This window comes from Hordeum vulgare, chromosome 4H (genome assembly GCF_904849725.1).
Source record: "Hordeum vulgare subsp. vulgare chromosome 4H, MorexV3_pseudomolecules_assembly, whole genome shotgun sequence".
In the NCBI taxonomy this organism is placed as follows: Eukaryota; Viridiplantae; Streptophyta; class Magnoliopsida; order Poales; family Poaceae; genus Hordeum; species Hordeum vulgare.
The window spans coordinates 389,070,535-389,085,843 of record NC_058521.1 but is presented as its reverse complement, the minus strand read 5'-3'; positions in this window follow the sequence as shown (position 1 = coordinate 389,085,843).

Sequence of the window (15,309 nt, the reverse complement as noted above, 5' to 3'; positions counted from 1 at the left end):
AACCGTTGGTAAAGAGCTTAGCAACGCATATATGGGCTTCTAGATATGAAAAAATGCATTGCTATAGGTGGGGTCATGTTGTAGTGGTTCAAAATGCACCATTCAAGGCCACATCATCAATTTTCAACTATTTCTGACTTCATTTGGTACTTTTCATGCATTTACTGATTTTTTTGAGCTAAATGACCCTTAAATTGAAAAGCACTACAAATGAACTCTGAAAAGGTTGAAAGTTGGCATGGTATCATCATTTCACCCACATAGCATGTGCTAAAAAGATGAGAGGATTGTGGAAAAATTTGGATGCACTTCGTGTATAAATCGGACTATCTCTTTCGAAGTATCACGATTTCATACGAAACTCATCTCTTACAAAGGGATTTCACTTTTTGGGAATTATTTGAACTCCAGACTTTTTGTGTGTTCAAAATGCACCATTCAAAGCAACATCATCAATTTTCAACTATTTCTCACTTCATATGGTATTTTTCATGCATTTATTGATTTTTTGAGCTAAATGACCCAGAAATTGAAAAGCACTACAAACGAACTCTCAATAGGTTGAAAGTTGACATGGTATCATCATTTCACCCACATAGTATGTGCTAAAAAGTTGAGAGGGTTGCGAAAAAAACTGGATGCACTTCGTGTACAAATCGGATAATCTCCTTCGAAGTATCATGGTTTGATACGAAAACTCATCTGTTACAAAGGGATTTCATTTTTTTGAACTTATTTGAACTACATACTTTTTGTGTGTTCAAAATGCACCATTCAAGGCCACATAATCAATTTTCAACTATTTCTGACTTCATTTGGTACTTTTCATGCATTTACTGATTTTTTTGAGCTAAATGACCCTTAAATTGAAAAGCACTACAAATGAACTCTGAAAAGGTTGAAAGTTGGCATGGTATCATCATTTCACCCACATAGCATGTGCTAAAAAGATGAGAGGATTGTGGAAAAATTTGGATGCACTTCGTGTATAAATCGGACTATCTCTTTCGAAGTATCACGATTTCATACGAAACTCATCTCTTACAAAGGGATTTCACTTTTTGGGAATTATTTGAACTCCAGACTTTTTGTGTGTTCAAAATGCACCATTCAAAGCAACATCATCAATTTTCAACTATTTCTCACTTCATATGGTATTTTTCATGCATTTATTGATTTTTTGAGCTAAATGACCCAGAAATTGAAAAGCACTACAAACGAACTCTCAATAGGTTGAAAGTTGGCATGGTATCATCATTTCACCCACATAGTATGGGCTAAAAAGTTGAGAGGGTTGCGAAAAAAACTGGATGCACTTCGTGTACAAATCGGATAATCTCCTTCGAAGTATCATGGTTTGATACGAAAACTCATCTGTTACAAAGGGATTTCATTTTTTTGAACTTATTTGAACTACATACTTTTTGTGTGTTCAAAATGCACCATTCAAGGCCACATAATCAATTTTCAACTATTTCTGACTTCATTTGGTACTTTTCATGCATTTACTGATTTTTTTGAGCTAAATGACCCTTAAATTGAAAAGCACTACAAATGAACTCTGAAAAGGTTGAAAGTTGGCATGGTATCATCATTTCACCCACATAGCATGTGCTAAAAAGATGAGAGGATTGTGGAAAAATTTGGATGCACTTCGTGTATAAATCGGACTATCTCTTTCGAAGTATCACGATTTCATACGAAACTCATCTCTTACAAAGGGATTTCACTTTTTGGGAATTATTTGAACTCCAGACTTTTTGTGTGTTCAAAATGCACCATTCAAAGCAACATCATCAATTTTCAACTATTTCTCACTTCATATGGTATTTTTCATGCATTTATTGATTTTTTGAGCTAAATGACCCAGAAATTGAAAAGCACTACAAACGAACTCTCAATAGGTTTAAAGTTGGCATGGTATCATCATTTCACCCACATAGTATGTGCTAAAAAGTTGAGAGGGTTGCGACAAAAACTGGATGCACTTCGTGTACAAATCGGATAATCTCCTTCGAAGTATCATGGTTTGATACGAAAACTCATCTGTTACAAAGGGATTTCATTTTTTTGAACTTATTTGAACTACATACTTTTTGTGTGTTCAAAATGCACCATTCAAAGCCACATCATCAATTTTCAACTATTTGTGACTTTTTTCATGCTTTTACTGATTTTTTGCAGCTAAATGACCCAGAAATTGAAAAGCACTACAAATGAACTCTAAAAAGGTTGAAAGTTGGCATGGTATCATCATTTCACCCACATAGCATTTTGTGTTTGCGCCAAGTAAGACCTTTGGGATGGTCTACAGTGTTTGCAATTTAATTTTGCTGAAAAAACAAAAACTTTCGACCTCAGTCCAGGAATTATTTAAATTCACTGGAATGTGCCTTTGATCTCAATTTTACAAACAAGATTCATATAGTATTTAACCAGGTTGTCTTAATTTTTCTTAATTTTTGGAGTTACATAAGTACTCAAATTATACAGATTACTTCTGACTATTCTGTTTTTGACAGATTCTCTTTTCTTTGTGTTGCTTGCTTATATCGATGTATCTATGGGTTGTATCGGGGGGTATGAACCATGGAGAAGTTTGAATACAGTAAATATTACACCAATGTGAATAAACAATTAGTTCACAAGAATACCTAAAGTGGTGATGAATAAAGAAAGGGCTAAACCATTCAAATTTGGAAACTATATAATGGCACAAACAGATACTAGATATATATATATTGGTCCAAGCATTACATAATAATACATGCAAGCAGTACATAATAATAGCTAACATACATATATATACAAGTGTTCGCCGTTGTGAACACTACTCGTCTGAATCTGAATCTGAATCAAAATGTCCCAAAGCTGGTGGTGCGAGGTGACGCTGGCCATAGTTCACGATTCTAATCTTGCGGTATAACTCGTATGCAACGTATGCATCTTTTGCTGCATACTGAATGTTGATAGGGTCAAGTGGGGTCTTCCCCACTTTCTGTGCTGAGACTTCGGGAATGAAGTCTTCATATCATGGTACTCCTCATCGATCAAGGCGACTGCCATATCAGCCATCGAAGTCCTCTCATATTGAAGCTGGAATAGGCGTTGGATATCAATGTGGCACTCAGCTGGTATCTCAATACCAAAGTTGCGCCTCATATTCGGCCTGTCGTTCGTTATGTCAACGCTAGCAAAAGTGATGACGCTGCGAAGGAAGTCCATGAGTTCTGGACAATGCTTGTCACTACTGCAACATCAACAAATGAAAATGGAACAAATGTTACATACTGCTGCAACAAGGAAAAATGTTTCACTACAACTAAAGAGAAATTTATCATAACGATTCAAATGGAACATATTGCTATTCTATGCAATTTTCATATCCTATGAATTAATCTTTATAGGATTCCAATATTGTAACATATTGCTATCCGACGTAATTTTCATATCCTATGAATTGATCAAGAAACCCTCAATTAACTATCCAATAGAACATATAAAGAAATTGCATATTCCTATCCAATGGAATCTAGAGAGATCAGTATATGCAATTTTCATAACCTTTGGATCAAGGAAAGCCTCAAAACTTACCAATGATTTTTTTTTTCACTACAACTAAAGAGAAATTAATCTTTATAGGATTCCAATATTGTAACATATTGCTACCCTATGCAATTTTCATATCCTATGAATTGATCAAGAAACCCTCAATTTACTATATATCCAATGGAACATATATAAAAACTGCATATTGCTATCCAATGGAACCTAGGGAGATCAATATATGCAATTTTCATAAACTTGGATCAAAGAAAGCCTATGTTGTAATATATCCAATGGAACCTAGGGAGATCAATATATGCTATCCAATGGAACCTAGGGAGATCAATATATCCAATGTTGTAACACATATTGCTATCCTATGCAATTTTCATATCCTATGAATTGATTAAGAAACCCTCAATTAACTATCCAATGGAACGTATATAGAAACTCTATATTGCTATCAAATGGAACCTAGAGAAGATCAATACATGGAATGTTCATAACCTTGGATCAAAGAAAGATTCCAAACTCACCTCGCCCATTGGAAGATCAAGACATACTATTTGAAACACAGTTGGATGATGGCAACACCTTGTTGGTCAGCCGTGTACTCCAGATCAAGCCCCAAGAACTCCTCATGCTCCGGCGCGGCCTCAACCATCGACTGGAACCGTCTCAGAAAATTTGGCACCGCCGTGCTCTCGTTCGTGTACCCGACCCCGAGTTAGGTCGTGCCATGTGCGCGCATCATTCCGGTTTCATATGTCATGGTGGAAGAAGAATGGAAGAAGAGAGGGGAAGAAGAGAGGAAGAAGAAGTATAGAGGAGAGCGCTAGAGGAGAACACAGAATGGCAATAGACTCTACTTCGGTTGCAGTTTTCATCGCTGCAAACGACGCAGGAGGGCGAACTGTTTGAACCTTTAGTCCCGGGTTGGACGACAAACCGGCACCAAAGGGGTGATTTGAAGGGCCGCCACCCTGGTTTGATCGATCAACCGGAACTAAAGGAGGATACAAACGGTTGTACGAACGCCCGCCACCACACCTTAGTACCGGTTTGATCCACATACCGGGACTAAAGGGGATACGAATGGTTGTCGGCCTATTAGTCCCGGTTCTTGACTGGAACCGAGACAAAAGGGGTGAGACGAACCGGGACCCTTGATCCCACGATACCTGGCCGACGCCCTGGCCTCATGAACCGGGACCAATGTCATCATAGGTCCCGGGTCGTATGTGAAACGGGACTAATAGGATTTCAGGACCTGGACCAAAGCCCTCTTTTCTACTAGTGCCTAATCCAAGTAGGATTGGAGTAGGAATCCTCCCCTCCTAGTTCGGCTGAGCCAAAGGGAGGCTCCCTTGGTGCACAAGCCTACCCCCTCCTTCCTCCTATATATACTAGAGGTTTGAGGGTTTTTGAGACACAATATTCAGCCACGTGCTACCCTCTCCTCTAGTTCTTAGTTCTTCCTCTAGATCGTATTTCTGCGGTGCATAGGCGAAGCCCTGCAGGAATAGATCACCACCATAACCGGCCCGCCATCACGCTGCCGGAGAACTCATCTACTTCCCGCTGTAGGAATAGTGGCATCATGAGCTAGGTTCACGCGTAGATGAAATCTCGAGTAGAACACAAAAGAGTTTGTGGGCGTTGATGTTCAATTTGCTGCCCTCCTTAGTCTTTTCTTGATTCGGCGGTATTGTTGGATTGAAGCGGCCCGGACCAACCTTAGTCGTACGCTTACGAGACTTGTTGCATAAAGATGACTGACGGGTGTCTGTTTCTTCAAATTTACTTGAATCGGATTTGCCCGAGGCGGTCCTTGGAGAAGGTTAAATAGCAATTTGCATATCACCGTTGTGGCTTTGCGTAAGTAAGATGCGATCATACTAGATACCCATAGCAGCCACGTAAAACATGCTACAACAAATGAGAGAACGTCTAACTTGTTTTTGCAGGGTATGCATGTGATGTGATATGTCCAAAGATATGATGTGATATATTGGATGTATGATATGATCATGTTGTAATAGTTAAATATCGACTTGCACGTCGATGCTACGACAACCGGCAGGAGCCAAAGGGTTGTCTTTAAACTAAAGTTTGTGCTTGCAGATGCGTTCACTATATTACTAGGTAGTAGCTTTAGTAGTAATAGCACAGATAGCACAACAACCTCGATGGCGGCACAATGATGTTGATCATGATGATGGAGATCATGGTGTGGCGCCGGTGACGATGAAGATCATGCCGGTGCTTCGGTGATGGATATCAAGAAGCACAAGATCATGGCCATATCATGTCACTTATGAATTGCATGTGATGTTAATCCTTTTATGCACCTTATTGTGCTTAGAACGACGGTAGCATTATAAGGTGATCCCTCACTAAAATTTCAAGATAAAATTGTGTGCTTCCCGACTGTGCACCGTTGTGACAGTCGTCGTTTCGAGACACCACGCGATGATCGGGTGTGATAGACTCAACGTTCACACACAATGGGTGCAAAACAGTTGCACACACGGAACACTCGGGTTAAACTTGACGAGCCTAGCATGTACAGACATGGCCTCGGAAGACAAGAGATCGAAAGATCAAGCATGAAACATATAGAAGATATGCTTAACATGGAGATGTTCACCACTGAAACTATACTCAACTCACATGATGATCGGACTTGAGTTAGTGAATTTGGAACGTGTGACACTCGAATGACTAGAGGGATGTCTATTTGAGTGGGAGTTTATTAGTAATATGATTAGCTAAACTCAATTGTCTTGAACATAGTATAAGTAATCTTTGCAAAATTTTATGTTGTAGATCAATGGCTCGCACAGTAGCGACCCTTAATTTCAATACGTTCCTAGAGAAAGCTAAGCTGAAAGATTATGGTAGCAACTTTATAGACTGGGATCGAAATCTGAGGCTTATCCTCCAAGATGGGTAAAAGAATTATGTCCTTGATGCAGCGCTAGGAGATGAACCACCCGCTACGGCTGACCAAGATGTTTTGAACGCTTGGCAAGCATGTAAGGATGACTACTCACTAGTTCAGTGTGTAGTTTTGTATGGCTTAGAACCGGGACATGAAAGATGTTTTGAACGTCATGGAGCATATGAGATGTTCCAGGAGTTGAAGTTTATCTTTGAGAAGAATGCCCGAATCGAGAGGTATGAGACCTCCGATAAATTCTATGCTTGCAAAATGGAGGAGAATTCATCTGTCAGTGAACATGTGCTCAAAATGTCTGGGTACTCAAAGTGTCTTGCTGAGTTGGGGATCGCTCTCCCACAACTCAATGATGTGTCCACAACGTAATGATGTGTCCGAACATCGTAATCATACATTATTAGATATTGTGCGATCTATGATGTCTCTTACCGATTTGCCATTATCATTTTGGGGCTATCCATTGGAGATATATGCATTCACTTTAAATAGGGCACCATGAAATCCGTTGATACGACACCATATGAGCTATGGTATGGCAAGAAGCCAAAGTTGTCGTTTCTTAAAGTTCGGGGATGTGATTCTTATGTCAAAAAGCTTGAGCCTGAAAAGCTGGAACCCAAAGCGGAAAAGTACGTCTTCATAGGTTAACAAAAAGAGATAGTTGGGTATACCTTCTATCTCAGATCCGAGGGCAAAGTGTTTGTCACTGAGAACGGAGCTTTTCTTGAGAAAGAGTTTCTCTCGAAAGAATTGAGTGGGAGGAAGATAGAACTTGATGAGGTTGCGGAACCTCTACTTCAACAAGATGGTGGCACATGGCAGAAAGAAATTTCTGTCGAGGCAACACCAGTTGAAGAGGAAGCTCATGATGACGATCATGAAGTTTAGATCAAGTTACTATCGAATCTCGCAGGTCGACAAGAGCACGTACTACTCCCGAGTGGTACGAGAATCCTGTCTTGTCTATCATATTGTTGGACAACAATGAGCCTGCGAATTAGGGAGAAGAAATGGTGGGCCCAGATTCCAACAGATGGTTTGAAGCCATGAAATCCGAGATAGGATCTATGTATGAAAACAAAGTGTGGACTTTGGAAGTATTGCCTGAAGGTCACAAGGCTATTTAGAACAAATGGATCTTTAAGAAGAAGGCGGACACGGACGATAATGTGACCGTTTATAAAGCTCGACTTGTGGCAAAGTGTTTTTCACAAGTTCAAGAAGTTGACTATGATGAGACATTCTCACCCGTAGCGATGCTTAAGTCCGTCGGAATCATGTGAGCAATAGCTGCATTTTTCGATTATGAAATCTGGCAGATGGATGTCAAAACGGCGTTCCTCAACGGGTTTCTTAAGGAAGAGTTGTATATGATACAACCCGAAGGTTTTATCGACCCAGAGGATGCTGACAAGGTGTGCAAGCTCCAGTGATCCATTTATGGATTGGTGCAAGCATCTCGGAGTTGGAATCAACGCTTTGATGAGGTGATCAAGGCGTTTGGGTTTATACAAGTTTTTGGAGAAGCTTCTATTTACAAGAAAGTGAGTGGGAGATCTATAGCTTTTCTAATATTATATGTGGATGACATATTGCTAATTGGAAACAATGTGGAGTTTCTGGAAAGCGTAAAGGATTACTTGAATAAAAGTTTTTCAATGAAAGACCTAGAAGAAGCTGCTTACATATTGGGCATAAAGATTTATAGAGATAGGTCGAGACGCCTAATAGCTCTTTCACAAAGCACGTACCTTGATAAAGATTTGAAGAAGTTCAAAATAGAACAATCCAAGAAGAGGTTCTTGCCTGTGTTACAAGGTATAGAGTTGAGTAAGACTCAATGTCCAGTAACTGCAGAAGATAGAGAAAAGATGAGTGTCGTCCCCAATGCTTCAGCCATAGGGTCTATCATGTATGCAATGCTGTGCGCAAGACCGGATGTCATCCTAGCCATAAGTATGGCAGGCAGGTTTCAAAGTGATCCAGGATTGGAACACTGGGCGGTGGTCAAGGATATTCTGAAGAACCTGAAAAGAACTAAGGAAATGTTTCTCATTTATGGAGGTGACGCTAACGCCCAAGATGCGACCCTATCCTTAATTTGGCACGAGGGCCTCGTCAGGGATAGAAGTGCATCTCGTCGTTTTGGAAGAATGGATATCGTTACAAGTACATGTACTGAAAAGAAGAGATATATAGAATTGGCTTACACTCGCCACAAGCTACATCAGAGTCACATCAGTACAATACATAAACATCACGAGGAAGAGCAGGGTCCGACTACGGACGAAAACAAACGAGAAAAGAAGAACGACGTCCATCCTTGCTATCCCAGGCTGCCTGCCTGGAAGCCATCCTAGATCGATGAAGAAGAAGAAGAAGCAACTCCAAATGACAATCAACGCGCTCGCGTCAAGTAACCTTTACCTGTACCTGCAACTAGTGTTGTAGTAATCTGTGAGCCACACGGGACTCAGCAATCCCATTTCAAAAGGTATCAAGACTAGCAAAGCTTAAAAGGTGGGGTATGGTTAAGTGGTGAGGCTGCAGGAAGTGACTAAGCATTTATTTGGTGGCTAACTTACGAGTACAAGAATAAAGAGGGGGGTGATATATGCATAGCGGACGTGAACTACTAATGATCAAATGAATGATCCTGAACCCCTACTTATGTCACACATAATCCCACCGTGTCCTCGATCGGAGAAGGAACTCACGAAAGAGACAGTCACAGTTACGCACTCAGTTGGCAAGTTTTAATTAAGTTAACTTCAAGTTACCTAGAACCAGTATTAAACAAAGTATCCACGTTGCCACATATCCGCAGGCACGACTTTCTGAAAAGATTTAACCTTGGAGGGGTGCTCCAACTAGTCCATCACAAATTACGACAAGCCGCATAGAAATCCTCGATCACGAAGCTCGCAATCTCGTCGGACTCCTTAGTGGAAAACCTCAACACTGATATTACCCAAAGCATCACCGGAATCCCGATGCACAAGATATCTCGTCAAAGGTAAAACTAATCCAGCAAGGCCACCCGGTGTGTCGGCGATACCGATAGGAGCCGCGTATCTCGTTCTCAGGACACACCGTCAATGCATAGAGGATGGTAGCCAAACGCTCGAGTTGCCCCAAGGTGGCACCGCCGACTTCTAGGTGGGAGGACCAACACTCATGCGGAGCACTGGCCCGACGGTTGATTATTTATCCTCGGGGTCCGAAAAGTCCCTATGCAATTTTATTAGGTTATTAGACAAATGTAAAACCAATGTTGGGCCTTGCCAGACCAGCTTTAATCTAAAACGAATTATCAAGGGGGTCCCCATAACAACCCCGATCGTGTTAGGAGCGCTTAATTATGGAAGATAACACGGTAGCCGAAACTAAGGGGGCAAAGGTGGAACAAAACACCAGGCTAGAAAGGCCGAGCCTTCCACCTTTTACCAAGTATATAGCTGCATTAAATTAAATAGCATTTAATAGGGTGATATAACAATGAACCCATGTTATCACATGGAAACAACTGCACCTGCAACTAGCAACGTTGACACATGGTTAAGCAAGCGGTAACATAGCCAATTAATGGTTTGGTAGGTTGTGAACAGGTTGAAGGTTTTCATGGCAATGTTGAGAGGCTCATATTTAACATGTGGTAGGCAACGAGACATAATTTATAAAAGCGATAAAACTAGCATGGCAATGATAGTAATGGTATCTGGGGAAATGGTCATCTTGCCTGAGATCCCGCTTGGAAGAAGAATGACTCCGTGAAGCAGACGAACTGATGTAGTCGAAGGGGTCCTCACAATCCGACACGCTTGCGGAACTCTATCGAGACGAAGCAAACCGGAAACAAGAATCAACACACGATATTCACCATGCGATGCACAACACAAATGATGCATGAGCGGCTGAATATATGCAAGACATGGCATGGCAATTCACGACAATCAAACACTACATATTAAGTGAAGTTCAATTGCAACGAGTTGCATATTGACGAAACTCCACATACGAGTTATTTAGTTCTATCCCGATTAGGTACACGGCAATATTAAATTTTATTAAACATGGAAAGAGGTGAAGTGCAATTAAACTACCTATCTAGGCATTTTAAATGAGGTCGGAAATGACATATAGCATCTCCGAAACGACCTCACATGTTAATTTACAATTCTGACCAGATCTGAACTAACATGTTTAAAAGTTTGTTAAACAGCAAAACAAATAGTTTCATGTGATTCTGCGCGTCAATCTACACAAGATACATATCTAAATCATCGCGATCCGACATACGGATTAAAAGTTACGGACGTTTGAAAATTCGTCAATTTTCTGGAATTTAATAATTCGGAAAATCCCTAAAAAGAAATTAAACTACCGGGCCTACTGCTAATAGGCTCAACACGCGTGCGCAACCTAACTAAGGTGCGATGGGGGCGGGGAATTGGGAGGCTTACCGATAAACTTGGGCCGGTTGGTGGAGAGGTTGCAGACGGTAGCTGGGCCGACGGTTAAGGCCGGGGTGGAGCTGGGCCGAACCGGGGAGGAGGCCGGCCCGGATGCAGGGGCGCTCTCGGCCGCAGCGCACCGGCTCGCGCGGCCTGCTGGCACTGACAAGCGGGAGGCGAGGCGGTTCCCCGTCGGGCTCCTCCAGAGGCGGCGGTGGCGGCGACCTAGGGCGATGCAAAGGCACGGAACAGCAAGGGATCGGGCGGATCCGATGCCCCTTGCCGGATCTGGCCGGCCGGCGACGACGGTGACCGGAGAGCGGTCGGGCAAGGCCTGGCGGGGAGCTCGCGGCGGAGGGAGGTCCTGCGGCGACCGACAATGGAACCGGCGGCGCGGGCTGGCTAGCCACGGCGGGGGCTGCAGTCAGGGAACTGCAGGCGGCTGGTGGGCAGCGGCAGGGACCGGCGCAAGGCGGCGGAGCACGCCATGGTGCTCGGCACGAGCAGACTCGGGGGCTCCTCCCCTCGAGCTGCTGGCTCGCGGCGGGTGCGGGGCGATCCGGGCCCGGGCGGGCCGGATCTGGGCTCGCGGGCCCGGCGGCTGCACTGAGGAAGGAGGGAGGAGAGAGAGAGTGGGGTTAGGGTTTCGGGGAGGCACGGTTTTTGAGGAGAGAGGGAGGGCAGTCTAAAAATTAGGAGGAGGGTCTATTTATAGACAAAGGGGGGGGCTAGGTTTTGCAAAATTTCATCCCAGATCCAACCGTGCGGTCGGATTCGAATAATTCCGAACGCGGGACGGACTAAGTGGCCGTGTAGAGTAGTTTAGCCGGAGAAGAGAGGGAAACGACACCCGGCAACGCGATTTTACAACACCGATAACCGTCCGACGGTAGACCGAATACGGTGCCACTATGGTCAACCGTTCGGATACCAGACAGACTCCGATTGCGACGAAACTTGACAGGCGGCCCAGCTACAACTAATTACGACCGCACGCCTAGTTCCAACCCAATCAGAGAAAGTTTTCAACACACTTTTAAAAACAAGGATTTGATGATGCCGCGTGCACGTGCGTGTGTGGTCGGGCTCAAAACGGGCAACGACGAGAACCGACAACTAATAACGGATGCACTTTTGAAAACTGGCGGCAACGGGATGCCGATGCAATGCAGATGATGCGCATGATGCGATGATGATGCGACAAATAAAAATAGACACATGATGAAAACGGACATAAAAGGGGAATCTTCTGGAACATCGGTCTCGGGCTGTCACAACTCTCCTACACTACAAGAGGATCTCGACCCGAGATCCAAGAATGAACGGGGAAGAGGATGAGAAAGCAAGAGGTAAAACTTAATCGCTTCTTTGAAAAACGAGTGAAACCAACGATCCCTGAAGGTTTCAAAGAGATGAGGAATGATATGAGAAACAAGAAAGAGTTCACGGAAAATTTCGGCATCACTTCGGTAGGAGAAGGGGACAAAAATTCGATACGATGGGAGAGTTAGACAAGATTCATAACAAACAACTAAATATAACAAGGGAACACCATGATCTTGATAGAACAACATGATTGACCCAAAAGAGCCAAATCACAATGCCTCCGGAACAAGAGAATAAAACAAGATCATTGGGAACAAAGAAAGAATAAGAGAATGACAACTACTATCACAAGAATCTTAAAGAACTCGTGAGAATGGATTGAAACCTTGATTAAGCCCCATGAAGGACCTCCGTATACAATTGAATGATTCAAATATATGAAGGTAGAAAAGAATAAGATTATGACCTTGCCAAGATTTAGATGTAGCCTCACAAAGAGATACTTAATAGAACCTGGAACTTCGAATAAGAAAAATAAGCACTTGAGAAAAGAATTGCTATCATGAGCCACTCCGGAAGAAGAATTGAAATCACTATGAACAAGAATAAGAATTATGTTATGCTTATCCTTCATCAAGTTTAATTGATGACAAGCAACGGATTTAGCGTAGCACTTATTCTTCTTGAAAGAAACTTGAAGAGAGAGATAGATATGCACCACATGAAGCATAATTGAAGGAAGCACCGGTGGGAATTCACAATTGAATGGAAATACCAAGAGTTAATGGAGATACATGAGAATGAAGAGATCATAAGCCACCTGAGAGAAAAAACTAGAACAAGGCACATGAATAAATGAGAGACGAACGAAGAGATAACAATTGAGAAGAATTGAGGATGAAAGCTGAAAGCTGAGAACGAAGAATCTTCTGAAATGATGGCCTTCGGAGGATCGAAAAATGAACACAACATTGAAATGCACCGAATACCAAGAAAGGGATTACTCATGGTTGGGAATAATTCAAGATGATGGAACAAAGCTAAAAAGATGAATCTTCAAGAGAATGAACCAAGATTTGAGAGAAACACTCCTTCGAATTTCCAATGGAGAGAATGATGAGAAGAAGAACACCAAGAACTACTGAGACACTCTAGAATAAAGAAGAATGAAAGGTTGAGCGAGAGGCAAAAATAAATTCAAACTGGTCTTGGAGAAGGAATATGACTGATGAAATTCATACTTACGTTATAGGTGAACAAAATAAGAGAACTCCGAAAAGATTACAAGAGCCAAATAAGATCTTGGGAAAGAACATGTGGGTTATTGGCCCACTCAAAGAAACCACCATTGAAAGATTGCTTAGAAAGAGAGATATTGCACCGATACACATGAAAACTAGATGAGCTTAGCATAATTGAAAGAATTGAAAACAAGAAACTTCTGAGATAACTCCAACGCTCCGGATAGAATAGAGATAGCTGAATAAACAAGATAGGTTGATAAGAATCTTCAACATGGAAAAGAATTGAAAGATGAAAAGGATATGACGACATGGATAACTAAATTGAATTCACCGAAAAAGATGACAAGAATGAATAAAGATGAACACGAAGCTCCTGAGGACCTTCACAATGAATCACCGGATACAAAACGGAAGAAGATAGCGGAAGTTATAATGAAATGGAATGCACTTGGATGAAATCCCATCACTGAAGAAAAGGGAGGGAGGGCGGGAAAAAACAAAGACAACTTGGGATAGATGAGACACTCCGGAAAGAAATGAGAGATTGATCTTGCAAAAATTAGAGAGGATTGAATTACTTGACGAGAAACACACCGGTTGGAAAGAATTAACATGACGACTCCGGTTGAAAAGAATGACAAGACCACTGATTGACAAAAGAATTAATGAGCATTCCCATAGAAATACGAGAACAACTCCTGGAAAGATATGAAATCACCATTTGACATCGAAGCAACTTGAATTACCATATTCCAACAAAACAAAGGGTGAGGCTTACGAAACAAGCCATAACAAACTCATGAGAGAGATTTTCGTTCGATATTTTCGTGGACAGGATCACACGGGCTCGATCCTTACAGTAGCCATCTTGTGCAAGGCAGTGCACACGACATACGAAGCGTCCCCGAGTCGTAGCAAGCTACAAGGACTCTTTAAGACACAACGAGAACCGCTGTAAGACAATCGTGAACAAACGAATCCACTAAATGTCGAACCCCAACCTAACATCATGCATTTGTTGGAAGATCGTCCTATAAGTAACTACTTGAATTCCCACCTAAGAATTCCTGAAATTTCTGGTCATGCAATCTGGTACACGGATACAAGGAGTAATATATCACTCAACTCCTATACTAACCCGTCGAGTCTATCACATCCATCAACACATAACCAGAATCTCAGACCTTCATCTACTACAGACCTTCATGATCACAACGATACAAAGTATGGCGGTACTCTCGAACAATCTGCACCAGTACTGGGGACATAGGGGATATCTCGCCACTACTAGTATTGAAGCAATTACGAACATCCTTCATTCTGAGATACAAAGAAATCTGAATGATAACGATGTGCTCGAGAATCCCCTGGAGCTCAACTCCCCGGAAGAAATCAAGTCAGACAGGAGGCACCAAGACAGAACTCCATCACATCGACATCATATAGATTCCAAAAATATTCGCGTGACCTTAATTTTTTTTTTGAGTGAGAAGAGGAGTAGAATTGAAATTATTACGTCAAGATTCCTTACCAGAGCATAGAAGAGGAGAAAAAAATAATCCTACTCTCCGATATATAACTAGACTCAAAGTAGTTTTCACTAGACTCGACTCGGCCAAGTTCGATCAATCAAGGGGGCTCCTAGGTCGGTACTACTCTGATACCAACTTGTAACGCCCAAGATGCGACCCTATCCTTAATTTGGCACGAGGGCCTCGTCAGGGATAGAAGCGCATCTCGCCGTTTCGCAGGAATGGATATCGTTACAAGTACATGT